Raw genomic sequence first — 23,269 nt, forward strand, 5'->3', positions numbered from 1 at the left:
AAACAAACTATACTGCATACATAGCAGACCACTTCCCATCAACCACCACATTACACCCACTACTATACAGTCTCATATTACTACACCACAAACTCTCTTCCCCCCTAATATCACTAAACAATTCCACCCCTATGGCCAGCCTCACAAAATGCTCACACAACTGATACACTACTATCACCATGCAAGCAACATGTGCTACCTTGTCTGAACCTAAAAGGGGCTGTTAGTTGTGGGAAGGTCCCACACTGCCTATCCATAAACACAGCCATAGCAATTGTTTGCTCAAAATTCCTAACACTTGTACAAAGATGCATTACCCTAAGTACAAACTAGGGACATTTTGTAGGCACAGCTTAAAATTCTGCATTTACGCTAAAATCACAACAGAACATTCACCACACATAGGTATTTTAACCACAATCTACTCACACTACCACCTCTACAGTAGTCCTTTAAAAATACATTAAAACAAAACAGTCCAACACAAATCCCTACACACATCGACTAAGTCACAGACCCAAACAATTGTTCCACCCTGTATTGCTGAGACATACCGCCCTACCACACAGCCAAAGTTTGAAATAAATAAATGAAGAAAAATAAACACAATGCGCAGGCATATATTTTCTAAAGTGCATAAATACTATTTCTGTGGCTGCAGCAAACAATGCAGCAACACAAACTGCATCATTAAAATTGAATAAGAGCCAATATAGACAGCATGACAAATGCTTCTTTTGTACTCCTTCAACAAATGTAAAATTGGGGGGAAATAATTTGGTTGCAGACTTTTGCAGCAAAGCCACTGTTGCTGTTGGCAATATTAAATAGTTATGTGTCTCAATTGACGAAGGGTCACTAGCTGTGAAAGATTCTACTCCAAATCTAGTGTAATCTTCACTAAACAATTACATTTACTAAATTAAACTTGATAGACAATGTTCAATAAATTAGAGGAGATTCACCCAGGTGCACTACCTCTAACCACAAATTAAAAACAAGTATATACAAAATTACAGCACATTATACTTGGTAATGAAAATGGCTAAACATCCATCTTTCTACACATGGCTCATCATTTAATATGTGAAATTACTTATAAATTATACCTGTACATAAAAAGGCATGCCCAAATAAAAATGGAAACCATGATTAGTATAGAAAGGAGTCAACAGAACTTAAAACAACAGGCCCGAACAATGGCCTAAGCACCCGGATTAACAGTCTCCCTGCCCAAAGCATCGGTAGAAGAGTTTTGCAGAAGCCTGGGAGCACAGTTTGGAGGCTTCCCGTATCTGGAATCTGCTGCAACCTTCAAAATGGGCTCCTCATCTCTGCTCTTTCCACTGGCCTTGATCAAGATGGTGTCCTCGGGGGGCGTGCGCTGCCCTTAAGCTGAGCCCCAGGACAGACAAGGTGCCAGAGAAGCGTGAACCCACGTGGAGGCCTTAGGAGCGGGTGAGCTGGGTTGGGGTGCCTGCTGCAGCCAATGCAGCATGCCCACGCCTTTGTCCCGTTCCTTGACGAGCCAGCTACGCGGCCCCTGTCCAACGGGCATGTGCAAGGGCACTCTGGGATCTTGGGCATAGTACAGCGCCATTCCAACTCAGATGGTGCCTTGGTAATTGATACAGAGACTGACATGGGTAGCGAATCCGCTGCTGGTATCAGGGCTGGAACCAAGATTGAAGGTGGCCGAGGGGCACAGTGGAGGGGGGACAACCTAAACTGGTACTGTGGCGGGATCTGGATCTTGGTGGTAGCCAGACACTAGGCAGTGCGCTGCCATGGCTGTTGTGGTCTAAGCCCTGTCCCGGCTGGAGGACCCATGTCAGAAAGGGACTGAAGCAGATAGGGGGTCCAAAGAGAAGGCTGGAGTCCATAGCTTAAGGCAAACAAGTGGCCATGATTGAACACATGGGCGACATGGTCCACCCCAAGCCCAAAGGAGGGGGCAGTCATCTCTCATCAAAGACTTGCTGCAGCCACCTAAAGGGGGGCAGACCCCCAAACCTTCTGCATCATCCTCTAGAGACTCTCTAATCGGTGCGGCAGACAGGGAAACCGGCTTTCAAGGCAGACACTAGCCACCTCCTTCAGGAATTAAGAATGACCTAACCACAGCTAAACGACTCAATCAGCGAGCTGAACCACAAGTTCTAAGGTATTGAGTCGAGGGTGGACAAGTTCGACATACTCAACAGGGCCTGGCGCGGCTTTTAGCTTGAAGGCAGAGTCGACCACTGGACGAAGGAACCAAAGAAGAAGTTGAAGAGGACGCCTGCTGCAACCCCTGGACCGTTGGTTTGCCCGATGAAGCCCTGCTGCTGTGCTGAAACTCCAAATTCGTATCGACAGAGAAGCCCCTGCAAGGACGACTTCTCCCCTTGGGTTGGTGGGACCAATCAACTGCGGTGTTGCGATTTGCGGTAGACGCGAGGTACTGAAATACTGAACAGCCACTTGTTTGAAGATTGCCGGTTGGGAGCGGTGACCGTCCCATTGCAGTGCAGGAGTCCCCAGAAGTCCTCCCTCTTGTCCCCATGACTGAGGCCCAGGAACAGTGAGATCTGCAGAGCGGATCAGGAACAGAAGTCATTTGCTGCACTTTTTCTTAAATACAAAGGTACTGTAAAAGTCTGAGAGAATTTACCTCTTTCTGTAGAGTTGCTTGCATCTTCTACTACTCACAAGTCTAACAGCTCGTGGCTCTACATTGATACTTCTTTTTCTGCAAAGACTTCTAAAAGCCTTGTGCAAAGACCTTTCTTACTTACCTGCAAAGAACTGCTTCAGCTCATATAGACGTTTGCCCATTGACTTTGGCTTAGCCTGTTCCACTGAATGACTCTTATTGGGGGTTCTGAAAGTAATTGCCTGGTTAAAGAATATTTGTGGTCTCTTGTATGTTCTAATAACCTTTTCATTTGACTTACTCCTAAATGATTCTAAATGCAACAGTGACATATTAATGTCCCCAGCACCCTAGCTACTGAAGTCACCCGAGGGTGTAGCTTGTGTCTGTGGGCCATGTCAAAAGGGTACTCCCCGATTGAGAGATATTAAGAGTGTGTATTTTGTGAAGTATATTTGAATGTTACGGATATATTGCTCCCTTGTGAAGAAGGCTTACCTAACTGACTGATACATTAATAATTGTTTATTCAAGAAACCTTGTGTGCAAGTGTTTAATTGAATACTTGTCACTGTGAATCTCTGTGTAACTCCCCTACAGCTCACAATGACTCCTCTTGAGATAAGGCTGGCTTCTCAACACGCTACCAACCTGTGTAGTATAAGCTTACACCAAAGGTTGGGTTCCTATTGCCAGGAGGTCAGGGTTGTTGTAGTGCACCCAAAGGTTACTGCATACAATCTTGCTTAACAGCCCTCACCACACATAGGTGTCTGGGTATGAAATAATAGCGTCCAATCCAGCCATCTCCATAATCAGGTGCTGCATTATGAATCCAGCAACTTTTGCAGCCAAACACATTGAATCACAAGATCAGGTAAACGACTGCGCAGTGTATGAAGGAGCTCCTGAAGAAAGCAGAAAGGTAAGTGAGAATGCACTCGATACAGGAGAAGTGCTTTATGTTGACGGGTCATCAACAAAGAAATCAGGAGAATGGACAAAGGGACACAGGAGCAGCAGTGGTAAGGTATGTGAAGGGTCAGGAGGAAGAATATCGGACAGTAATGCAAAAGAGACTACCCTCACATTATTCAGCAGAACTTGTAGCACTCATAGAAGCGCTTGAGGCATCATCGGATGACATCACCATATATACAGATTGAGCATATGTAACATCCACAGTACATTCTGGTCTATAAAGAAGGAAAAGGAGAGGGTACAGAAGGTCAGATGGGTCACCAGTTCAGCACGCAGCATTACTGTCCAGATTAATAGATGAACTGAAGTGTCCCTTCCATGTAGCAATTGTGAAGAGCGCAGCGCAAACCAAAAGGACAGACCAAATTTCACATGGAAATGTAGCAGCAGACGCAGCTGCAAATGGGCAGCTTCTAGGCCCTTTCTAATGGAAGGCAAAACACCTGTCATAGCAGTACAACAGGAGCAGTTACCAGAACTGTACAAGTCAATGTCCATGGCGCACATTGTTGAATTGCAGGAACGAGCGCCATCTCAAGAAATATTATGGGCAAAAGAAGGCTGTACATTACCGTCCACTTATATGTTCTGACGACAAGACAGCACAGGTAAAGTAGTGATGCCCTTAGGGCTATTAAACATTGCCTTGGAGCAGCTGCAACATCCAATACATGCACCCAAGCAGCACATTACTGCTGACATCAGCAAAGACCAGTTTCGTTCCGAACCTGGCAGAGCATGTGGACACGTTTGTGGCGAAATCTACAACATGCCACATGTTGCGGGATTTTGTATCTTTATCTTTTTGTGAATATGTTTCTAGTTTATGGTATGGACTCACATATTTGTTTGCTTCTTTGATTTCCACTGAGTCCACACCCCAATTTGATCTGTGGGTTGACCTCATTTTTTGTGACATGTTCCACCCTGGACACACACTGAAAACACTGACAGCCCCGAGTATAATAACACTTCAAAATCTTATGGTACTTGACCTCTTCACAGTCATGGAGGGAGGGGTCTGAATAAAAATCGGAACATGTTGTATATACGTGCCCCCAAATGATAATGATAATTGCTGTATAGTAAGTATAGCAATAAAAGCTTTATATCATCTAAAGATAGGTATGAAAGAGGAAGGAGGTGTTAATAAAGAACAAGATAGGTTCGCTGAGATGTTTTCCTGGATGACAAACGGGCTAACAAATGTATGCAGGGTATTTTTACCTATTCTCATCTTCTTAATTTTGATTTGGAGCCTGTATCAAATAATAGTGCTTTGTTGTGTATCCCGTGAAAATTATTTAAAGTTCCTTGCGGTCAAGGGAAGGAATGCCATTTCTCCTTGGAAAGATGAGGGTACCCAGAAAGATGGTGTAAGAGTAATAGCAAAGACAAAAACGTATACAAATAGAACCACCAAAAGGCCCACGAGGAACCCTTTGGATACCACCCCCAGATCCAGAAAATTACCTTGAGTGCTACTTAGACAGCACAGCAGATGGAGACTGTCATTTCTTAGGATGCAAAAGGGGGGGGGGGGGATTTGTGAAACATCAGCAAGTATGGGTCCCGAAAGATATATATGATTGGGCAAGAGAACAAGAACTAAGGGATAAAGAGTTCATGAAAAGATTTGTTCGGGAAGGAACGGAAGGAGGAAATGTTGGGATGAATGTCCAAAGTCCCAAACGCAAGAGAAAATACAAGCTAAGGAAGTCCCTATAACACGTGATCGATATTACACAAAAGGCCAGACACTCAGCCAATATGCTCAAAACATAGGCCTTAGGTAAAGTGAACAAAAAGGATAGACACATTTCTGAGAACCTCCCATGAAGAAATGTAGACAGCAACATACAGCAGACACATGGACACACACATTCAGAATATAGCTCATGTAGATAATGGCAGAGGCGAATGATGTGCAATAGAGCATTAGGCTTAAACACACAAGTGTAAGCAGGATAAAAGCACAGTGTGTACCCTAAACAGCAATAAGAGCTTCCATTAAAAACACTGAAAGTAGTAATCACAAAAACATAATAGAAGCACATCTGACGTTCATTAGTTGTAGAACACAGAGTAGGCCTCAGGGCAAAAGCAGTTTTGTAGGCCATTAATAATTAATAGGCCACAGAAATACATGGATTATTACACACCGTAAAATATACCCAGTTCAAATTCACCTCAGAGAGAAACACATACAAGTTCAGTGGCCTCGGAAGACAGGGTGTAAAGCCGCACTGTGATTGGTCAGGACAGAGAGGCACAGCTCATTCGCAGGTTGCAAACAGGAAGCAGTGATTCAATCAGATGTTGCAACTTTGTGCAGACCACATGAGGAAGGATGTAAAAGCCACACAGTGTTTGGCTAGAAGTAGAAGGTACTGCAAGTTCCCAAGCATCCAACAAGTGAAACATATTACAAAACAATGCGCTCATTGCTTTATAGACTAAAAAGACGAGGGTCACAGGTCAGTTAGAATGAGGTAATATGCAGACGTGTGCACAAGACAAAGTCAATCAGGCGAGAGACACACACAGTGCCCCCTGCAGTAAAACATCCACCTAGGAGTGAAATCACCAATACTGAGCAACATGAGCATTTCAACAAAGAAGACAAAGAGATTGGTATTTATGAGTATGGATACAAGGAGCTCATTAAGTAATATTTGGAATAAATAAAACAATCCGACACCCATTAAATTATGTGTGTCCATAAGTATTAGAACCACTCACACACATCTACACATAAATCCACATTTTAAATGTGCACATGGTCCTGAAGAAAGGGGCCAAGAAGCACACCCATTGAAGTCATGTAGACACATCCTGGGAAACTTAGGAGATGGGTTGAGAAGGACATCATGTTTCCAACGAGAATTCTCAATATTAACTGTCAGTTTAACAGTCACAAGGGTGAGAACGGTAAACTGGTGCCAATCTTTGGGTCCCATGAGAACGGAGGTGAAGTATTCTTTTTGTTGCCACACTGTTTACACCTCACAAAGTGATTGGTCAATTGGGGTGACAGCATCCCACCCAGGAACACTCGAGATGGAACAACCAATGATCAACTGAGTTATATGTTGCAACATGTTAACATGGCTACTGTCCAATCAAACTTTGAGAAAATAGATAACCCCATCATTAGATAATTGGCATGAGGAAGTCATTAGCATGGTCACGAGGGATAGGATAGGCCAATAGGGATAAGTATTGTATAGATTCACCTAAAGCACAGCAATGGCTATCCAATCAGAGAATGTGAATTTACATGCTTCTTGATACACAGTGTAAAAATAACTCCACTTCTCACTATATAAACCGCCATTTAATGATGTAATGTTGAATGATTTTTGATTGTTCCCGGCAGAGGTTGCTTGTAATAAACTTTTGTTTTTCCTGCTTTTCATGCACTTTTATTTGATCATTAGATTACTTTTTATACTACTCAGGTTTTGGGCCTACCTTACAATGTAAATTGGATTATATGTATAAAAAAGCCCTGTTGGCTATAATTATACTTACATAAAAAATATATGTACATTTTTCCCACCCACACAGTCTCTGAAGATACCTCCTGCCCTACCATTTGACGTGTTATCACCCCACCACGCCTACCCTCTTTTGGGCTTCCACCCCAAGCAAAATACTCCATGGAATATCTACGCTTCTATTAAAACTGCTTAGACTATGCACAACTTTCCAGCCGTAATGCAGGCAAGAGTTTGTCACATCACACATACTAACAGTATACCTGTGCACCTCTGCAACTAAGATACTTTACAGTCTATGACCTGACACCACCCCCAAATTCCATCCATTGGCTGCTGGTCGTGCATAGACCCGCTAAGCTGTTCAATCAACTTAACATCTTACACTTATCAGCCTGAAACTGTTAACCCTCGTCAAACAATGAGCAACGACAAAACATTTTAAGGGATGGGACTGCAGGTGAGGCGAAAGCAGCATGGACCGATTACCAGGTGGACGTGAAAGGCGAGAGAAGGAGAGAAGGATAAGGCCAGATACAAAAGGAGAGAAAGGAGACAAATGCGAGGAAAGAGCAGCCCCAATAGTTGCGAGGAAATAAAGAATCAAGTATATAAGTGAAGGGAGGCTCTAGAAAAGAAGGAGCAGATGGAAGGATGTGCAGCAGAGGTGGGAGACAGGATTGTGGGAGCCAGAGGTGGGTCAAGGTAAAGCAAGGAAATGATGATACCCACCAAGGCAGTCGTCAAACCTCTAATGCTGATTCCGGTGTTGTATGATATCCTGCTCCCTCCATGACAGATTGCAGGATCTGGCATTCGAAATGTTCGGGACCACACCCACTTGCTGCGGGAGTGTTCAGTGAGGGGTAGATGGTGCATATAAATCTGTTGGGACCAGAGCAAATATAAAACAGCATGACCACTTGTGTTACTGTTAATAACAACCAGAGAGGCATGGGATGCAAACTGTCATGGGTGTGTTAACACCATGATATCTTGCACCCTCACAATCAAAACATATGGGGGAGCCCAGGGAGGGACAGCAAGGTGCACATATATCGGTTGGGACCAGAGTAAATATAAAACAGGATGACCACTTGCCTTGCTACGAATTTACCCTGAATAAAGAATGGGATGTGAATTACCATGGTTGTGTGTGAGCCATGAGATCTTGCATCCCCACAACCAAAAGGTTTTGTAGTATACAGGGTGTGGCTAGATGGCACGTATACATTGGTTGGGACCCGAGTAAATATGAAACAGGATGACCACTTGTGTTACTGCGAATTACACCCAGGGAGACAGGGGATGCAAATTATCACGGGTGTGTTCAGGCCATGATATCTTGCTTCCCTGCTTTGAAAAATGTATGGGGGTGTCCATGGAGGGGCTAGATGGTGCAAATACATTAGTTGGGGGACCAGTGTAAATATAAAACAGGATGACCATTGGTCTTACTGTGAATAAACCCATGAGAGGGGTGGGGTGTGAATTATCGTGTGTGTTAAAGTCATGAAATCTTGCATCTCCACAATCAAAACGTATGGGGTTATCCAGTGAGGGGCAAATTGTGCATAAACATGTGTCTGGTTTTACCCGGCAGGGCACAATACGTAATTCTGCAGACAATATTTGGCACAGAAAGACCCCGACAGTGGTGATGGACGCAGTGAAGATACTGAATAAGCTAACACAGTCAAGCATGAGCCCCAAGGTGTACATATACTAAGGAGAAATGTGAAAATGTCATTCAATTTGTCTTTTCCAACTGAGAACACATTTACACATTGCTTGCAAAGTATAATATGTGCACTAGAGGCCAGTATATAACCTATGCTAGGCTCATGAAACGGGTAAGGGAGAGATGACCGGAGACAGTGCTAGCGGATGACCCCGATGCCTCCCTGGAAACAATGTATGATGTTTCGGAGGGCGGGCACGAGATATCTAGAATATACAAGCTTCTAAGAGCAAAGGTAGGGAAGGAGCTGCTTCAATTGAGGCAGGACTGGGAGGGGGAAGTAGGAGGACCCATGACAGATGGGCAATGGGAGAGAGCCCAAAGGTACCATAAAAAGGTATCCGGGAATGCGAGACTCCAACAACTCCAATTGTATGTCACTCACAGGGCTTATTTGACTCCCCGGAAAATTGCAAGGTTTGGGGGCTCGACTACGCAGAAATGTCCCAGGTGTGGGGAGGTGGAAGCGGGGCTGCTACACATGTTCTGGACTTGCCCGGAGGTGCAGAGATTTTGGGATGAGATTAAAACTAAATTGGCTGGTGGGGGAGTGGAGCTGGACGTGGGATCAGCTTGGCCATGCATGCTCGGGATTTTTCCCAGGCCACGGGATTTAAAGCACATAAGCAAAATGAAGGACTTAGCCTGCATCCTGGCCAAGCGCAGGATCGCAATGGGTTGGAAGGCTGCCCACAGACCCAAGGTGGAGCTATGGTGGACGGACCTCCTCAGATGGGCGGAGGCGGAATCCGTAGTTTTAGTTTGAAGCGGTTACTAGGGGGGGAGAGGAGGAAGTAGGGCCCTTGCTGGCCTGGCGGCAATTGGTGACCTCTATGACAAACCCTCACCAAGACAATGACGAATCAGAGGACTCTGATGAGTGCACAAGCACTGCGATACCTGATAATGCTCCCATAGATGACGTGAGTGTGCCAGCTCTAGTTTGTGGGGTGGGAGGGGGGAGGACGGAGAATTATACTGTATAATGTGATGGTTTGTTGCTGATTATGTACATCCTAAACAGTTGTAATGTGTGTCATTTTGTTTGGTTTTATTGAAAATAAAAATAAATAATAAAAAAAAGTATAATATGTGCACACCTTTTATGTCTAAGAACGTGTAACAAAATAAATCCTGTATAGCAGATTGTCAATATGAGACTATTTAGTGCTGTATAATATCACATCCTTGGGGCTAAGTGTCTGGATTCACACTGTGGTAATTGGGTTAGAATGGGTAATGCCCCTCACTAACGTGACAGGGGGTTTAGATCCCATCAAAGACAGGAGGCTTCATATTATGCATTACAATCTTTACTTCTGAACCACAGCAACAAATAAAAACGTTGACAAACCAAATGTTTCAAGAACAGAACTCAATAGAGATCAATGTCAATGTAAGGGGGAGGGGGAGGGACTCACCCATCCATCATGGAAAACAGGTCATGCCCTGCAGGAGACCAATGAGCAGGAAGACCCCCCTCTATATGACCTTTACTGTAATCCCAACTCCTCTTTCTACATCAGTCTCGCACTAGACACCCATTACAACAATCCAACTGCTTAGCGCAGAGAAAAGGATCCAGCGAAACTGGAGGGATCTCAATCTCTCCGCAACCTGAAGCTACAACAAAACTCTTCTGGATAGGACCTCTCATCCGAAAGCTGAAAAAATATGAAACAGAGCAGCGTGGGTGGGTGGGTGGAATAAGAAACAGAAAAAAGGGTGTGTGGGTGGGTTAATGCTCGCCTCCTGTCTTTAATAGAATCCAAACCCCCTGTCACGTTAGTGAGGGGGATTAACCATTCTATGGCATGACAGAAGGTTTCATATTATGCAAGTTTAAAGCCCTTGCATCACATTAACCCCCCAACATGATCAATACGCTTGAGATAAAATAAAATGTGTTTAATGAGGATTCCTTTGATCAGTCAGCTGCTTTGATAATTTTCTCCCCAGGCCACCCTCAGGAGAATGTCGTAAACACAATAGCACCTTAACTGAAGAACCAAGGAGTAATTAACTCCCTCTTTTCACATAATTTACTTACTCTATCTAATCGAAGGGGGGGCAAGGGACCCCACAATAATGATGATGATCCCACAAGAAAGCAACTGAGAGGTATAAGAGGCTAAGAGCCCCTGTACTTCCTCTTTTAAAACATTCAACTACCCATACATCAAAATCTCTGGAAAACTTGGATAAGAGATGGAGGAAACCAAAAACACTTACACCTCCTGGCAATTAAGAAAATGACCCCGAGGCGAGAACCTTTATGTAGTCCATATAAAAAGCTCTGATACCAGAAAAAATGTTTTAACAGGAACAAAACCCATATAGATATAGCATAGATAACCTTCATTAGAAAGGACAAAACACACTAATCCCCCTAGAGGAAAAAACACCTAGCGTAGGTGGGACCTAATGCCAATGTACTAGAAGACCCTGCGCACCAAGGACTGGCTATCTGGTTATCCACTGACTTCACACTTAGCGACAAAATGTCTCTGAGATAGTGGCAGTGAAATTAATTCATCGACATGTAATGTTGCTTTCTAAAACAACTCCACCAGGAGTTACCCATCTCTACTGTAAGGGAGAAAACGGAACCGAAAATTGAGCCACACGGCAACTAACCCAGCGGTTCCGAGCTGAAGGTTACCCTGATTTATCAGAGGCTGCCCAGAAGTCCTAATGACTCAGATAAAGCCCTGTGGAAAACCCCCAGAATCACCAGGAAGAGATGACAAATTCTACTTAACTAAGGGAGAGAAGATCATGAAGGGTAAGCTTGAAAGCGAACAGCTTGTCGGGATGGAGAGAGGCCATGGGTGAAGAGGGACTACCGTTGTCTACTGCCTGTGCACCCAAAACAGGACTCTTGCTATCAAGGCAAAGGAGGGGGGCGTGGCTAGCTAGCCATGTAAAAGGCAGCGAAGATCTAGAGCTCCTGTGGATCCGACATAACCCTGAGGCTGCCCGTCGGCAGATCGCGTAATAATTATCCCCAAAGTAGGCCCTGATGCATGAACTGGACCGGCACACAATGATTCATGCCTGCCTTCTGACAGATCGCTGGGAGTGAATAAAAAAGCTTTCTAAATTCGCCGGAGCGGCTACAACCTCGCACTCAAAATGGCCACCGGGAGGACAAAGGAAAAGATACTTTGTTGCCGGCTCAGCGCGGAGCGGCGCATTGGATGTAATGTGCCAGCCAGAGGGAGTTGGAAGGTGAGAGCGAGCTGTCTGTGGCATAGGAGAGCGTGGATGTAAATAAGACATTGTGCCCTAGTGGAACACGGTGCGAACCCGAGAGGCAGCGGGGTGTCCGCTTGGGTGGAGAAAGTCCGAGCGGATTCGTGGCGCAGCTCCCCTCTCCATCTAAAGGATGTGGTTGCACTGGAGAACATAGCGGACGCTGGGCCCCTGTTTTTGTATGCGTCCCCTCGCTACGGGCTGGATGGCTGAGTGCCGATGAAGCGGAGAGATATGGAGAGATTGGACTGATGGCCAGCAGGACCCGGATGGGCGACGTTGGGAGCGTTGCGCGCCTGATGCTTGCATTGGGCTGAGCAGAGGATTTTGAGGGCATTAGACGAATATGTGGATTGTTAATGGGGGTCTTCTCACTGATGAAGCGGGCCGATTTATGCAGTGACTCTGTGACCATCCCTGTACCACACGGAAGTGTGTCAGTGCAGAGGAGAGCCTTGATTCATATTATGGCAAATAGTTACAAATAGCCTGCTCCATGCTGTGCAGGCTTGGGAAGGAAGGCGAGCAAGTGGCACTCCTGGCTCCTGATGAGAAAAGAAGTAGGCTGGCATATAAATATTGTGCTGCCTTACTGAGGTGAATACAGCAGCCTCCACGGGCAAAAACTGAGGAGGGACCCTGGCACTGTGGACCTGTGTATGGAACTGAAATTGTGGGAGCTGGCAGACCACGACGCCCTCTGTGAGAGCGAGACTGGACGACACGTGAGGACAAGCAACATATGTCTGGGTCTCCTAGGCACTAGTGTGAGGGAAGGTAGCTGACTGTGCTACGGCGTGGGTGGCCTGCTGGGATGCATATGGGCTGGTGGTGTGTCGGAAGCCCAGCTGTGCCTAGACATTGAACTTGATTGTGCACACTGGCACAGTGCGATGCTGGAGGGGAAGAGGGGGACATGAGAATAGAAAGCGATAACAGTACGTGTGAGGACACAACCCACTCTGCGCGTGAACTAACAGGCCATGGGGACCCCCGCTGCAGCCTCCCCCGTGGGCCACTTCTGACTACGAGGTGACCCTGAGGGGCGGAAGGCCATAACCAGGGTGCCCGTGGAGAAACACACAACAACATAAAGATGGCCACCAAACAGGCTAAAACAAAGGGCAAACAACCCACGCTGGATGAGTATGCCTGAACGCCGCTCACGGCAGAAGGAGCCAGGAGCAAGGAGGACCCCCACCACGGGTCCTGATGCCAGGAGCAAAGATCAGCAAATCCTGGAAGCAATAGCAGACCTGAAACTGGCGTGGGAAACCAAACTGGAATCGGCCATGGTCGAATTGATGGCGGCACTAGAACTCAAAGTAGGTGCTGTGCAGGAAGAGGTGAACCTCCTCAGACAAGATGTCAGAACACTAGTAGAACGCACAGGCGAACTGGAAAAGGACGTAGCCCCGAACACAGTTGCAAGTGCGTCTCACAAAGCAGAGATCCACATTCTCGAACAGCGCGTGAGCAACTTAGAAAACAGAGCGGAGGAAGCGGAGGGACAGGCCCGGAGGAAGAACGTTCGCATTGTGGGTCTGCCGGAAGGAGCAGAGCGACCAAACCCCACGGAATACATTGAAACAATGCTGCTGCAAGAAATAACCGGGGCGGTGCTGACCCAAGGATTCATGGTGGAACGGGCGCACAGGGCCCTGACAAGGAGGCCACCACCAGGAGCCCCCCCGAGGCCGATAATAGCCAAGATCCTGAACTATCGAGACAGGGAGAAAATCCTAGAGCACTTCCGGAAGGGTGGAACAATACAGGGGGCATCAGCAAACATAACGGCATACCCGGATTATACACTGCAGGTACAAAGACGACGCATGAACTATGGCTCAGTGAAAAGAAGATGGAGGGAATCAGGATACAAATACATGTTAATATACCCGGCAAAACTGAAGGTGTACCACAAAAACAGGGCACTGTTCTTTGACAGCCCGGAGGATGCGTCGGAGTGGCTAGATACACAGAGCCGTCCGCCGGAATCAGATATCCAGAAGGAATACTGTGCAGATAAGTAGAAGGGAGTCTGTGGCGCTAACAGTGCAGCAGACTCGGACAATGGGACTTGAATATAAGATAGGGCTATGGTTGCCGGGATAGGCGCAATAAAGGCCATATGAATATGATCCTTGGAGCATGGGAACATAGTGCTAGACATAGGAGCCTAAGGGAACCTGCTCTAATACCCCCGTAAATAGACTAGGTAGGTGACCGGTAGACCGGTGACACCCTGCTGGGACCCTGATCTCGGCATTCTGAGTGAGGACCAAATGCGGGGGAGCCTGAGATCCAGGGATGGAGCTGGGCACCAGTTGGGGACGGGTAGGGAGGCGGCAGGGGCGGGAAGGTGTGTTGTGAATGTAGGGGGGGAAGGGAGGGCGGGTTAGTTGGGGAGTTATTGTATTTGGGAGGGGTACGAGCCCACATTCATGCCAAACGAGACGGAAGGGAGGAACGAAGAGGGAGGGACACGGGACAGACCACGCATGGCAATGGGTAGTCTTAGAATAGTCACCTGGAACGTGAGAGGCCTAAATAGTTACTTGAAGAGGAATAAAGTAATGATGTACCTGAGAAGGCTGAAAGTGGACATAGCGCTGCTACAGGAGACCCACCTCACTAGAGAGAAACTGGAGGTGGGTAGGAAAAAGTGGAAAGGGACCACCATAGGGGCGACATGCTCTGCATATGCTAGGGGGGTGGTTACTTGGGTGGCACCACATGTGCCATTTGAGATGCTGCAGGCCACAGTGGAACCAGATGGGAAGATGGTATTGATACTTGGGTTGCTGGAAAATAGAGAAGTGAGCATTATAAATACCTATGTACCCGAACCAAGACACAGCAGCTTATTTCAGGGCTCTATACGACAAAATAAGCCCCCATCTGGGTGGCCCGATGGGGAGGGGACTTCAACTGTACGTTACACCCCAGAATGGATAGGTCTGATGACAAACTAAATAAGCCGACCCCTGCCGCAAAAGCACTACAGACCCTGTTGAGAGTTTTTGGACTAGAGGATATATGGAGAAAGCAACACCCGAAGGATAGGCATTACTCACACTACGCTGCCCCACATGGCCTGTACACGAGATTGGATTATATTTTTGTTGCTTCAGAACTCGTAGGGGAAATGATAGGCTCAGAATACAAGGCGAGAGTATTATCTGACCACTCCCCCTTGGTCTTGGAGTGGTGACACCAGCCTCCCAGAGCGAGGATCCCGACATGGAGGCTCGGAGCCGAATCCCTGCAGGACTCGGTATTCCAAGAGGACTTAAGAGAGGAGATTATTGAGTACTTTGACATTAACACGGGGAGTGTGCAGTCAGAGGGAACCTTATGGGAGGCGTTTAAACTGGTGGTAAGAGGTGCGGCCATCTCCAAATCCAGAGGGCTCCAAGGGGGCATAGAGCAAGAGGTACAAGAGACAGAGAGGAAACTAGAAGAATTGATGCAGAAGGAGGGCACCTCACAGAAGGACGCCGAACAGGTGAACTCGCTACAACAAACTAGGAGGGAGCACTGGGAAAGACTATGTAAATTGAACTATAAAAAATATATTGAACACAGGGGGAGATAAACCAGGAAGGCTGCTAGAATGGCTATATAAAAATGAGACACCCAGATCAGTTGTCAGGGAGACAAGTGGGGAGGAGGGTCAGATCTGGGACACCCAAGATGGAGTAAACGAAGGGTTCCTTAGTTTCTACAAACGCCTCTATGAGGACCGGGGGGAGGAGACGGGGCGGGAGATTCCGGAAACATTGGAAGATATAGGATTACCCAAATTGAATGATTAAGAACGGGAGAACCTGGACGCCCCAATCACAATAGAGGAACTAGAGACTGTGGTTCTGCACCTACCCACATGCAAAGCCCCGGGGTCGGACGGGCTCCCTAGTGAATTTTTATAAAACATATAAACAGCAAGTGCTGCCCACCCCCCCCACTGCTGGCCATACTCAACGAAGCGTTTGAAAAAGGAAGACTGCTGGAGTCTCTGAGAGAGGCAGTGATTATACCGCAACAGGCAAGCCAGGCACAGATTGAGGGTCATATAGACCCCTATCCATGCTGAACCAAGACAGCAAAATTCTAACGGCAGTGCTGAAAAACAGACTCAAAAGGGTAATTGGTACACTTATACACCCCGACCAAACAGGCTATGTTCCGGGCAGGAATATAACAGACAACCACAGGAGACTGCATCACATTATAGAACAGACAGAGAAGGACCCCGGCGAAATGGCTATAGTCTCGCTGGATGCAATAAAAGCCTTTGACTCTGTGAGGTGGATGTGGTTGTTGGCAGCCCTAAAAGAATACGGGATGGGACCAGGGTACCTGAGATGGGTTAAGATGATATACAGCTCCCCACTGGCCAGAGTCAAAACGGGCACGATAATCTCAAATAAATGGCAGGTTGGTAGGGGCACTAGACAGGGCTGCCCCTGGTTGTCCATGCTTTACATTCTGGCATTAGAAGCACTGGCAATCTGTCTTAGACAACAGTACGCGGAGATAGGAATCCATACGAAGGGGGGACCGCACCTGATATCATTGTACGCGATGATGTATTGCTGTACTTGCGCTTCCCAGAGGAAAACTTACAGTATGTCCTGGAAGTGATGGACCGCTATGCTACCCTCTCGGGCATAAGCGTTAAATCCCAAGAAGTCAAGCATGTTCCCCCTGGGGACATATAGAGGGGCCCTGCATAGGAGCCTACCTGTTTTGCGGATACCCTGGCAGACCAGGACATTTCGATACTTGAGGATCAACATATATCATATGGCCGCGGACGAACATAAACAACACGGAAAGGGCAGTGGAAGACATCAGGAATACTATGGGGTTCTGGGCAAAGCTCCCCCTGGCAATGATGGGAAGGGCGGCCCTGATTAAGATGGTGGTTCTGCCCAGACCATTACATTTTTTCTACGAACATCCCATACATGCTCCCCAAACGCTTTTTCACGAAGCTCCATAGCTTATGCAGGGGTTTCCTGTGGCATAATTCCAGGAACAAGGTGGCCTTTTGGAAGTTGCAGAACCCATGTGATAAGGGGGACATAAACCTATCGAATTTTGAGATATACTACCTGGCAGGACAGCTCCAGTATGTGGTAAAGTGGCTGTGCGATGTAGAGACGGCCGAAGCCAGACGGTTGAGCAAGGATTCTGCCCCATTCTTTCTGAGAGAGCTAGTGTGGCTGCCTTAATCGGAGATGCAAGGTAGTGCGAGATTGCTGGAACTGGGCCGGAAAATGTGGCTCAGAGCGTGGCAAATAGCGGGGAATCCAACCCCATGCTTCCCGCAGGTGCCGCTTGTGGCGCTATGTGGTGAGGACATGCAAATGATAAAAGTGATCCGCAGATACTGGGAACCGATGGGCCTGGCGACCCTCGGGGACATATGGCAGGAGGGGGAGGTACTAGACTTCCAGAAGATAATGGAGGACACTGGGGTACACAGAGGACAATATATTACATATACAAGAATTATTAAGCAACTGCGAAAACGGTGGCCTGGGGTAGGACTAGCGGAACAACCCGATACAGTCATTGAGACGATGTACGATATTTCGGTTGGCGGGCAATTTACGAATTATGGATGACCAGGGTGCGCAAGGAGTTGATACAACTGAGGAGGGACTGGGAGGAGGAGGCGGGAGAACCTTTGCTAGACGGACAATGGGAGAGGGTCCAGAGGTATCATAAGAAGGTGTCCCGGAATGAGAGGCTACAGCAGTTCGTTATACGTCACCCACAGGGCATATATGACCCCTAGTAGAATTGCCAGGTTTGGAAGTTCAGTGATACAGAAGTGCCCAGGATGTGGGGAGGTGGATGCCGGGATGATACACATGTTCTGGGCATGCCCGGGGCAGATTCTGGATGGAGGTCAAACAACGTCTGTCCCTGAAGGGGATTCAGTTGGAGGTGGAGTCAGTATGGGCATGCATGCTGGGGGGGTTTTGTCAGACCACGCAACCTGAAGCACATCAGTAAGATGAAAGACTTAGCTTACATCTTGGCCAAGAGGAGAATCGCAATGGGCTGGAAAGCAGCCCAAAGACCCAGAATAGAGGGATGGTGGGCCAACCTCCTGAAATGGGCAGAGGCGGAGATGGCAGCATGGTGGGAAGCAGTCTCCAGGGGAGGGGAGGAGGAGGTGGGACCCCTGATAGAGTGGAGACAACTAGTGACAACGATGGTGGGACTCCCTCAGGCCGAATTTAGCGAAGATGATACACTTGAGAGCAAAGAGGGGGATAAACCCTGAGGAAGAATTCTGAGGCATTGAAGTAAGGGCTCGAGTTAAGGGATTAGGAGGGGGGACTGTGATGCAAATCATGTGAAAATAATTATGTGCAGCATAAAGGCAGAGGAGAAAACCCATATGAAAAAAGGGGGGAACTCCACCAATCCTGTAAGAAAAAGTCGGAGGGCAGTGCACTGGGATCCCTACACCAAATGTAGAGCCGGGGAAACTCAGCATATACGTCATGAGGCAAAATAATCACTTAAACAGAAGCCAGAGACACCAAATCTTTGCAAAGAGAGGGTCCTGACCAACCTCCAGTTGCTCCTGTCCCGGAGAAGTCTAGAAAAACACCCAAGTCGTAACACTGATATTTACTCCTGGATAATACCCCGCTTTCAACACTACATCCCAATGCAAATAGAAAAAAACAATTGTGCTTATTAAATCTGCTAGGACCCTGGAACTGCCCCCCCTCCCCAGATGATTGATGTATCGCACAGCGAAACATTGCCCCTCTGAAAAAATACTCAAAAATGTAATTGATCCTAGAGAAAACTCATGACTGCAAGAGAACTCGTTAACAGTTCCAGACGGCTGACGTGCAGTTGCTAAGCTCAATGGACTACTCTTGCCTGTGGAAACGTATCCTATCTTACCCAATACTAACCTACAGGGAGTTTGTGAAGAAAAAATGTTTTGACCAAGCAGCGTCCAAGGAGGACTGTCTGTGGTACAAATGGCTGGGTAGGCAGGTAGGGCTCCCAAATGTGCTTATAACCACCTTCTCCTTTTTATTAGAAGGAAATAAAATGAAAGTTCCATCATTTGCACTCAGTATAACCGCAAACCCAGCAGTTAAGGGTTAAAGCCCCTTTAACACACAGCTCTTATTTTTGCCAAAACAGAGGAAAAACATACTGCCCAAGCGCATATCCAAGCTGCTCACCCTAGCAGGGTGTGGCACCGAGCAGCACACAAGGGGGTAACCTCGCACAATAATTCAGGGAGAGCCTGAAGCCGAGCAGGCCACGGCACGCCTATTACAAGGCGAACTAGCGGTGCCAAATCTAAAATGTATATCAATGTGATTTATAACACGCTTAATACCCGTAGGTTTCTAAGCGAGGACCCAGGATCGACCTGTGTGGTCAGTGTCATCTTGCTTCCAAGGCAAGTAGGAGCCGCTAAGCTTTCCTCCCACCATACTGATGGGAAAACACCCCCCTTGAAGCAAAAGCTTCTAAAAAGCTTGCACTTGGGGCAGGAGTGGAAGGTACAGCGGTCCCACTTGAAACTGGAGAGACCATCACCTAAATCATACATGCCAACATTCCAACACTCCTGGGAGGGAGATTTCCCCAGGGAAAAATGGGAGATTTGCATTTCCTATAGGAAAGCATTGGGGTCACTGTTATTTTTGACGGGAGATACTGAAAAAATAGCTATATTTTTCTGTGAAAATAGGGAGTCTCCCGCCTAAAACAGGAGGGCTGCATGTATGATATATATATATATATATAGATATATATATATAATAAAAAATCCCAAAATGCTTCCAATTGGCCCTCGCACGTTAGTGTGGGGGATTAGTCATTCTATGGCATGACAGGAGGCTTCATATTATGCAAGTTTAAAGCCCTTGCATCACCTTAACCCCCAACATGATCAATATACTTGCGACAAAAGAAAATGATTTCAATTATTGTACCCTTGACCAATCAGCTGCTTTGATAATTCCCCCCCCCCCCCCCACAGGAGAACGTCCTGAAACCATAGCACCTTAAACTAAAGAACCAATGGAGTAATAAACTCTCTCTTTCCGCATTAGTTACTTAATCTATTTGGTCAAAGGGGAGCAAGGGACCCCGCAATGGAGATCCCACAGGAATAGCCGCTGAGATGTATTAGGAGGCTAAGAGCCTCTGTATTCCACTTTAACATTTTAAAACACTTAATAACTCATACATTAAAATGTTCTGGAAAAACCTCGATAATAGAAGGAGCAAACCATACACTACCCCTTCTGACCACAAAGAAAATGACCCCTAACCCTCGGGGAGAAACATGAAACTGTCCATATCTAAGGGTCTGTTATCAGAAAAAACATTTCAACAGGAGAGAAATACCACCTGGATAACTTTGGAAAAACAGTTGTAACACAGACAACCTTTCATTAGAAAAACAAAACGCCCTAATGCAATCCAATGTAAACGTCCCCTAGAAGAAAAAACACCTAGCTTAGGTGGAACGCAATGCCAATGGACCTGAAGACCCTGCACACCAAGCGCTGCCTATCCACTTTTTTGACTCCCCCAAGACACTGTCTCGTTGAGATAATGCCTGTTAAATATATTCATCTACATGCAATGTTACCCTTTCAAAACAACTCCACCAGAAGCTACCTATCTGTACTGCAAAGGAGAAACGGAACTGAGAAATTGAGCCACACACCTACGAACTCAGCGGTTGCAAGCTGAAAGGAACCCTGACCATTAAAGGCTGCCCCGAAGTCCTTGATGACCCAGATATAGTCCCGTGAAAGCTCTCGGAAGCGATGAAAAAGGTTCTAATAAATAAGAAAAAAATTATCAGGACACAGATAGGCCACGGGTGGAGTGGTACTATACTAGTAAAATCCAGTGTAAATTACCATAGGGCTGGGAACCAACCCCGCGAAGGCCAACACTAGCTATGTTAACTGCATGTGCAGCTGAACCAGAAACTTTTGCTATCATGGCAAAGGGGAAAAAAAATACCACAAGGAACCGACCAATCCCAGAGGAAACAGTCTGAAGGTAGTGCACTGGGATCCACATTCTAACCACAGAGCCCGGGAAACCTAGCATATAAGGGACAAGGGAAGAGAACCACTAAATTGGGACCCAACGCACAAGATCTTGGCAAAGTGAGAGTCCTTCCTAACATTATGCTGATCCTGTCCTGGAGATGTCTGGCATTGGACCTAAAGAAGACTCTTGACTGCAAGAGCACTTGCTAACAATTCCAGACTGCTGACATGCAGTTTCTTCGCTAAAGTAAACCACATGTGCCTGCGAACAAACCTCCTATCCAGGCACCCTCAGCCCAATCTGCTGGTATCTGACCCCAGAAAGACACCCGGAGAGGGAATAGAAAAAAGGGGACGTGCCACTCTAAGCACTCATGAGCCTGAGCCACCAAAGGAGCACCAATGTGATCCCAGGGAACAGAAACCCAACTGTGAGAAAGACAGATTCTCGCAAAGATGTTTGGAACGATGACACAGATAGAACTGACCATCTGCCCATCCATGTTAGTTAACTGAGAGAAACCCTCCCTTCCAAGGGAAGAAGATGTATTACTTCCTTACGAAGGAGAGTGCCATCCTGAAGGATGAAATGCAGGCTTTAATCTCTTGTGTTTATAACCACAAAACAACCCCATGATTGTAGAAGGGACACCGCTGTCAAAGAAAAAATAATCTGAAACCCCCTTGGAACTGAGGTGAGTTACGACCAGCTTCAATAACCTGGGGAAGCACCAGGGGGCTGATGGGAAAGGGCAAACCGAAAGGGAGGGACATTGTTAAGTGTGAACCCATCCGTGGAACTGAAGAGGAAACTCCTGATGAGAGGAAAAAACATGCAACACCTAGCCCTCATCCCTGAGGTCTAACTTTATCATACAATCCGCCGGGAGAAGGGCGCCAATAAGTGTTACGCTCACCTGGCTCCCACAGGGGCGTCGGTCGGACCCGGACAGCTGCGGTCTCCACCGACGTGATGTGTAGTGTAGCGATGACTGACTGGATCTGCCCTTCTAATCTTGTCGGCTTAACCCGTAGAAATATTCTCCTGCAAGTGGAGAGATGGATTTAGCCACTTGTGGATTAAAGTGATGGCACCCCCACAGTCCTCCCCAACTAATCACCTCTGAAATGCCCTCACAGCAATCTCACCTTATATTCTTGAAAGATGAGCTCTCCATCCTGCGTAATTTGCAGGGGCGTGTCGATTCCAGTTACTTCACTGGTTTGAAGGCTCAGGAGAGTTCCGGAGAGTATTGACTCTGAGGTTCCTGGTGAGGACCATTAAGTATTAAGTTCATAGAGTTCAATATATCCGATGTTCACTCTTGCTCCCCCCTTCCTTTCTTGTCTTGCAGCTGGCTCGTGAAAAGATGCTCTTGTGGCAGCTGGTGGCGCTCAAGTAAGAGTCTGTATTACCCAGCGCTGTCCGTTAAAAATGTTGCACGAGGAAAACGTGTTGTTTTGTCTCTCTTTACAGATGCGGCACGTGAAAATATGGAGAGTCACAAAAGGATGCCTCCGGTGGTAAATAAGGTAAATTTGTGGTGGTAAGAATTATATTTGTTGGTTCCCTCGGCTCACCTTGTGGTTTTCTTTTGTCTCCTAGGTGCCTAAGTTCGGTGAAGAAATGATGGAGGCAGCGCCGACCTGAAGGATGCTGTAAAGACTGGCGAGTATGGCGCGGCGCTGCAACTGGAGGTGCGGCGCGTGCAGAAATGATGTTCTTTACAGGTCCGGAGACAAGATGGATCCAGAATCAGGTGCGGAATAGAAATAAGTTATTTTTTTAACCTTGTCCCTTTCTTTCCTCTTTGTTTTAGGAGCTCCGGATTCGAGGCGGGCGTGGCAGAAGACTGGAATAATGCGAAGCGTGTGTTGCTGGTCGGGCGTGGTTTAAATAGCCTCAAAAGTAGTCCCAGATAAGAAGTCCCTAGAACCACACCCGAGTAAAAAATAGTCCCTGTAGAAAAATAGTCCCTTTCAGGCTTCATGTTGGATTGGAGTCATTTGCAGCATGGTCTTCCTGAGGTAAGTAATGACTATGAGCCTGGCGCCTTAAGCGCCAGGACTGATTCCTACTATG

General features: G+C 46.8%; 1 protein-coding gene across 1 annotated transcript in view; it reads right to left on the reverse strand.

Moving 5' to 3' along the window:
* The window catches only part of LOC138504521 (uncharacterized), a 263,829-nt gene that overhangs the window by 235,611 nt on the left and 4,949 nt on the right, over positions 1-23,269 (reverse strand). Inside the window, exon 2 of the transcript XR_011279858.1 lies at positions 7,849-8,001. The gene's annotated coding sequence lies outside the window, so the exon portion shown is untranslated. The remainder of the gene's footprint in view (positions 1-7,848; positions 8,002-23,269) is intronic.

The sequence above is a fragment of the Ambystoma mexicanum genome, chromosome 11, assembly GCF_040938575.1.
Source record: "Ambystoma mexicanum isolate Mex_15411 chromosome 11, UKY_AmexF1_1, whole genome shotgun sequence".
In the NCBI taxonomy this organism is placed as follows: Eukaryota; Metazoa; Chordata; class Amphibia; order Caudata; family Ambystomatidae; genus Ambystoma; species Ambystoma mexicanum.